Here is a 7,690-nt window from a genome sequence, read left to right as displayed (position 1 = left end):
ATCACTGTGGCCTCTAATATTCACTTAATATCCTCACTGTGGTCTCTGAGATTTATATATTATCATCATTTCCTTCTAATACCCACAAAGTAGCCTCAATTTGGCTCCTTACTTTGATATAATAGCCTCACTGCGCTTGTGGGCATTGACAAAATATGCTGTGACCCCTGCCTGTCACCTAAGACCCTAACTTTGACTTCCAATACTCACATATATCTTCACTTGCCATATGACACTAACATGAAATCATCACTGTGACCTCAGACATTACATAATACCTTAACCCTGACCTCAGTCATTTACATAGTACTCTCACTGTGACATCTGACACACAACACCTTAACTGTGACAACTGACCTTCACATAACATCCTCACTAGGCCTCAGGCATTCAAATGATATCCTCATTTGACTCCTGATATTCACATAATATTCTCCATGTGGCCTTTGAGATTCACATAATAACCTCACTGTGACCTCTGAAATTCACATAATATCCTCTAACTCTCACATAATACTTTCATTGTGGTCTATGGCACTAAGTATCCTTACCATAGCTTCTGACATTCACATAATATATCTACTCTAATCTCTGACATGCAATGTTATCACTGTGGATCATTACATTCACATGTTATCCTCACCTGACCACTGACACTCATGTAGCATTCTCACTGTGGACACTGATTTAAATGATACCTACAGTGTGGTGCCTCACATTGACAAAATTTCATGAATGAGACCTCTGCCAGTCACATAATATTCTTACCCTGGCATCTAACACTCACATAATACCCTCACTGATGCCTGGAAAACTCACATAATATCAACCCTCACCTTGACACATATAATCACTTAGCCTCTTACATTCATAATCCTCACTATGGCTTCTGACCTTTACATCATATAATCACCAAAACTTTGTTACTCACCTAATATCCTCATGGTGCACTCTGGCTCTCACATAGTACCCTCACTGTAATGTCTGGAATTCACTTCAAGTTCTCAATGTGGCCTTTGTCACTCATAATAACCTCATTATAGTCCCTGACATTCATATAATATCCACAGTGTGGCCTCTGGCATTCACATCATATCTTTACTGTGGTCTGAATGTTAACAAAATATCCTAATGTGATCAGTAACTTTTATAAAATATACTCATTATATCCACTGAGATTGAAAAAAATTTCTACCTGAGGCCTCTGACATTCACATAATATCCTCTCTTTGGCTAATAACACTCACGTATTATGCTCAATGTGATGTTTTTCACTGACATAATCATTTCATTGTAACACTAGACACTAACATAATACCATCCTCTTGCTTCTGACTCTTACATAATACCCACACTGTTGCCTCTGACATCACATAATACCATATTTCAGTCTCTGATACTGAAAAAATATTCTGAAAATGACTTTTCACTCACATTATATACTCAGTGTGACCTCTTACTCTTATATAATGTACTTAACTTTGCTTGCATCACTCACAAGATGCCCTCAGAGTGACCTCTTCCATCACTTAATTCCCCACTATGGCCTCTGACACTCAAATAATACTTTCACTGTGATCTATGACACTGGTGTAATAACCTCATTGTGTCCTCTGACACTCATAATAAACACTTCATGACCACTGGCAGGTAATGCTCACAGTAATAACCTCATTGTGTTCTCTGACACTCATAATAAGCACTTCATGACCTCTGGCAGGTAATGCTCACACTGTGGCCTCTGACATTCTTTCCTCATTTAAACTGTTATTCATATAAGTTCACTGTGACCTCAGACACTCTCATAATATTCTAATTTTGACCTCTGACACTCACATGATACCCTCATTTTTGTTTCTTAGAGTCTGATGATAATGTCATACTGACTGGTGAAACTCACATAATAGCCTCCCTCTGACCCAAGACATGAACAAAATATCATCACTGTGGCTTCTGACATAATATACTCAGTGTGGCCATGTGACTAACAAAGTTTTCTCATTTGATCTCTGAAAAATAAGATCCTCATTTGGACTTCTGAACTCACATCTTATCCTCACTGTGGCCTATGACATTCACCTATCATTCTCACATTGACCCCTTATATTCCATATGCAATGTGACCTCTTACACTTACATAAAACTTTCATTTTGGCTTCTGAAACTCATGTAATACCCATTTCATAGTATCAATAATACTCACATAGTACCCTCACTGGGGACTCTGATTTTCTCATACTTTCTTCATGGTAACCTATGACACTCACAAAGTATCCTCATGGTGGCCTCTAATATTAACATAATATGCTCACTGTTGCCATTGACACATAATTTCCTCACTATGACCTCTGACACTCACATATATCCTTATGTGGCTTCTGACCTATATATAAAAACCCCAATATGACTTATTCTTTCAAATTTATATTTATTCTTTTGAGTTGTGTATGAGAGTAGAATGCATTTTGTCATATCATAAAACATGGAGAATAACTACCCATTTTTGTGGTTTTACATGATATGACCATACACCGCTCATATATTCATATTGAACAGGAAATTTATATCCACTTCACTCTATCTCTCCCATTCCCATTTCTTCTCCCTTTCCCTCCATTCAACTCTGTCTAATCCAGTGAACCTCCCACCCACCTGTTGTGGGACTGCATCCACATGTCAGAGAAACCTTTTTTGTTGTTGTTTATGGGAATTGGCTTATTTCACTTAGCATGATATACTCCAGTTTCATCCACTTACTTGCAAATGCCATAACTTCTTTTTTATATCTGAGTAATATTTTATTGTGTATATGTACTACAGTTTCAATTTCCATTCATTTGTTAAAGGGTACCTTATTTAATTCCATCTCTTTGCTATTGTGAGTTAAGCTGCTATTAATATTGATGTGGCTGCATCCCTATAGTATGCTGATTTTAAAGCTTCTGTGTATAAGCCAAGGAATGGTTCAAATTGGTGAAATGGTGCTTCCATTCCAAGTTTCTGTTGAATCTCCATACTGTTTTCTAGAGTGATTGCACCAAATATGACCCTTACTGTGGCCTCTGACAATCACATAATACCCCCACATGGCTTTTGTAACTGATATAATATCCTAATTTGGATTCTGAAACTCATTTTCACTCAGGCCTCTGACCCTCACATCCTACCCTCACTGTGAATGCTAAAACTTATATAATACACGTACATTGATTTCTGACCCCTAGATAATGTGATAACTGTGGCCTCTGACACTCGTATATCCTAAGACTTCTGATGCTTGTATATTACCTTCATTTTACCTTCTTATAACCAAAATATACCTTCACTATAACTTGTGATACTCACATAATACCCTCACTGTGCCCTTGGACACTCACATAATACCCTCAATGTGACCTATGACACTCACATAATGCCCTTACTATGGCTCCTGATGTTGACACTCTGTGAAACTCACATTATACCTCAGTGTGTTCTCTGATTCTCTCATAATATTCTAGTTATAGCCCCTGATATTGACAAAATAATTTAACTGTGGCCTCTGACATTCACAAATTATCATCCCAGTGGCCTCTGATATTCACATAATATCCTCACTTGACCTCTGACACTAACATAATATCCTCGCATGGCCTCTGACTTTCATATAAAAAACTCAATGTGGCTTTTTACATTCACATGATACCTTCATTGACATCTGAAACTCACATTATATCCTACTCTGGCCACTCACACTCACATAATACCATCAATATCACCTCTGAAACTCACATTTTATCCTGTTACCTCTGAAACAAATTATTCTCACTGTGCTCACTGATACTCGCAATATCCTCACCATGGAGTCTGGCATATACGTAGTATCCTCACTGTGAGCATTGACACACATAGTACCCTCAATGTGTCCTGGACACCATGGAGCAGATGGTGGACCCACATTCCAGGAGGACAGAAAAGATGGTGAAAGAATCAGGGGAAGCCCTGGCACACTACAAGGCAGCAACTTCAATACACAAAGAAACTCACAGCACAAAGAAATTCACAGATAACAACTCTTGTTTTTTTTCCATTTTAAAATATTGTAGCCACCCTAGTAAGTATAAAGATGATTCACATTTTTGTTCATTTGTTCATTGTTTTATTCTCAATCTCTCTCTCTCTCTCTCTCTCTCTCTCTCTCATCTCTCTTCCCTATTCTCTCTTTCTTTTTGGTTTTATTTGTACTTGTTTTTATTTATTTATTATACCAAAAAATTAATCTGAGAGAGTTGAATACTGAGCAGCACATTCAGCCCATTTTGTATTTTTTCTTTTTCTTTTTTGGTTTGGGACATGGTCTCACTAACTTAACTAGAGTGGCCTCAAATTTTGAATGTTTCTGCCTCATCCTACTGAGTAGCATGACTTACAGGTGTGCTTCACGTGTCTGTTGCTACAATAGATTTTGGATGATTAAAACACAGCTATTTTTACACAAAAGGGAACAATATATCACAGGTAGAAATTTTTAAGATAATTTTAAGAAAGAAAATGTAGGAAAAATGAAAATATCTATATTATAAATAAGATACAAAATTATGAAACTGGAAAAATCAATAGATATAAGTCAATAAAATGATGCAGATACAAAATTATACTGTTGTTCTTACTGGTAAGAGCAACAAACTCCTCAGTACTTTTACTGACAAAATTGAATGTATTAAAAAATAATTTTGTTCAGAGGTACAATTCTGTAAATGGGTAAATATTTAATATGAGTTGCAAAGGTGTCTTAGATATTTTGTCATAAGCTGACCATTGTTCCTGCATTTGGTTTGCATGGTTTTTATCATTTGAGCTCCACACTGATCAGCACCAAAGAACTGATTTGCCATAGCTATTGGCCACAACATTGTCAATGCACACTAGGATAGAGTCATATCTAAATGTCATGCTTATGAACACCACCACAATGGAGTGTAAGCAGTACAGGAAAGAAAAGTAGCTGATAAGCAGCAAAATGGAATTAGTGTCCCTTTGTTCTGGGTAGCTTCTGGAATAATATCTGGAGCTATGGCCCACTGTTTATGTCTGTACAGGAGAATTATTATGTATCCATTAAAAATATCATAAGGCTAAAAAGACTATATCTCTAAACAACAATATGGTGAAGAATAGTCCCCTGTGGATGTAGTTCATGAGCAGAAAGGAACAGTGATCACTGACAAATGAAACCTGGCTGGCTCTTATTGGTTGTGGTCACAATATAGAAAAGAATTCTGCTATAGGTGGGCATGGTGAGGATCCAAAAGAACAGAACAACAGGATGAAAATTGTGGAATTAAATTTGATGTTGTTCAACTAGGAGACACTGTGGCTGATGTTTTTGTCCTCAAGTACACTCAGGAAATGGATGGTGCAGACCCAGAATCCCCTAATGACCTTGTGCAGGAAGGCAAGAACTTTGCATTTCAAATCACCCAAAATGACCTGTGCTTTCCAAAAGTCTGTAGGTACCAAATGTTCTTTGGTGAAGAGCATGAAGATATGTGTTGGAGCCAAATGAGTGATCAAGGAGACACTGATCAAGGAGACAATGTTCAAGGATACAGTGATCCAGGGCTTAAGGCCCACAAGAACAGAGATAATGTGGAGGCAAAGCAGAAATGTGTTTGCTGAGATCCCATTGCATGCTTGGGGATAGGAGGCATTTCTTAAAGCCATATCTCTGGCATGTTAATTCACCTTCACAAGGATGTTGAAGCAAATGATGTGTTTCTTGAAAGATAAACAGAAGTGTCTGAGAGCAGTAACACTTTTACTGACATGTTTTCTAATTTTATATCACCCTTTTCAATCTCTAGAACCATAATTTTATTTAACTATTTCTATTTTAATAGAACAGGGTCTGATTCCCCATTTCAGTGTCAATTCAAGGGTTGGGACATGGTTGGCGGTAGAGCACTGGCAGAATGTTCAAGAAGCCATGATGTCATTCCAGTCTCTGCAGTAATGAGATGAGAATTTTATTCAGCAACAGTCATTCCTCCAAATCATAATTTTGTACATCAGGACAACCTGAGTTGCCATCATGAGATTCTTCTCCTTGAGCCTCTAGAACACACTCTGCTTTCTGTTGTATCATAAATTATCTTATTCAATGGAGAACTTTATTTTCCATCTTCCCTGCAGCCATATTTTAGGTGGAGACATCCTGTTACCAAAAGCTTAGTCTTTGTTCTTGATACCAATTTATGACAATTTAATGAGGACACAATTTCAGAAAAGGGGAAAGAGTTTATTGCTTTGCTGTCAAAGGAGAACACACAGGGAACTCCAGTCCCAGAGACTGTGGTTCTGTCCATCAGGGGAAATGAAGGTCTTTTAAAGATGCTATTCAAAGTCTCTCTCCAGGTGTGTGCTGGCAGGGGTTCCCAGGTGAACCCTGATGCTTTGTTAAATTTCACTTTTTAATTTGGTAGATAGTCACATCCTACATCTTATGGTGATACCTGTTTTCTCTGGTGCACATGTACTTCAAGGGTATCTTATTTCCTGACCCCAGATTTCAAAAGGGGGGAGAAAGAATAGAAAAGAAAACATGTGCCTTTAAAAATAAGCAGCATGGGCTATATTCAAAAGGTAAAGTGGACCATGGTTACATTTCCCCACTGTCATTTCTACATTCAATTTCTATGGTAAAATGAGTGAGGACATCTCCATATCTATTCCTGCTGAGAGAGGGTGAGGTTGGGGGTAAGAATCCCAAAGTCTTTGTTTTCCCTCAGGTGAGTCATGAACAGTTAAGGGTACTTAGCATCACAGTTGTCCAGAGGTCCATGTTGACAGGTGACAAGTGAAAGGACAGGGCAAGGATCATGCTTAGACAACAATGAACAAGACAGCAAAGGCTTACATTTTTGTAAACAATTAACATAAAAGAAATTAGTATTTTAGTCATTCTCTGAAATGCAGGACACTCTTCTGTTTCCAGAGTCTTTGTGATAATTAAATATTAGACACTCCCACAAAAACCCTTTTTTTATAGCCCCCAGTTGCACTTAACATTTTTTAGATCTGTCACAAGTATAAATCTCACTTTTTTTTTAAAGCATTGTTTTTCATTTAATTATTTATGCAGAACTGTGCTTTGGCTATACTCTCCTCACAGGTGTTTGAGATGATGTTTTTCAAAACAGACATTGTTCTTATCTATTGTTCCATATCACCTGTGGTTCCTCAGAATCACTTTTGGGAACATGTGTGAAACATTTTGACTTCTTCAGATTTCCTCTACAAGTAGTGCCATTGACCACAGTGGGTCAGGGTCTTACTGACCATATGTGGGCTTCTCCTAGAAGCATCAAGGACATTTCCCTCTCCCGTAACCCTTCTCTTTTCATCATGTGCACTGGTTAACTTCCTAATCTGTAGGACCCTGTCAATCTCACTCATCAGCAGATATGTTGACTCACTGTATTTGAAGGGCCCTTATAAAGGTACAATACTTCTCTGGATCCTGCTGAACTCAGGAGCCAAGGATCAAATGTTGGTTGCTTTTTTCTTTGGTCTTTTTACATCCTTGACTTTATTATCCAAGTTTTTGTTTTAAACATTCAGGAGACCAGTTTTTAAATGGACTATTGGGTTTTAATCTAATTTCTTTATAGTTGTGGGTTTTAATTATACTTACACCTTACATTACTTGGGA

Source organism: Sciurus carolinensis, unplaced genomic scaffold, assembly GCF_902686445.1.
Source record: "Sciurus carolinensis unplaced genomic scaffold, mSciCar1.2, whole genome shotgun sequence".
Classification (NCBI taxonomy): domain Eukaryota; kingdom Metazoa; phylum Chordata; class Mammalia; order Rodentia; family Sciuridae; genus Sciurus; species Sciurus carolinensis.
This window is presented reverse-complemented; position numbering follows the sequence as displayed.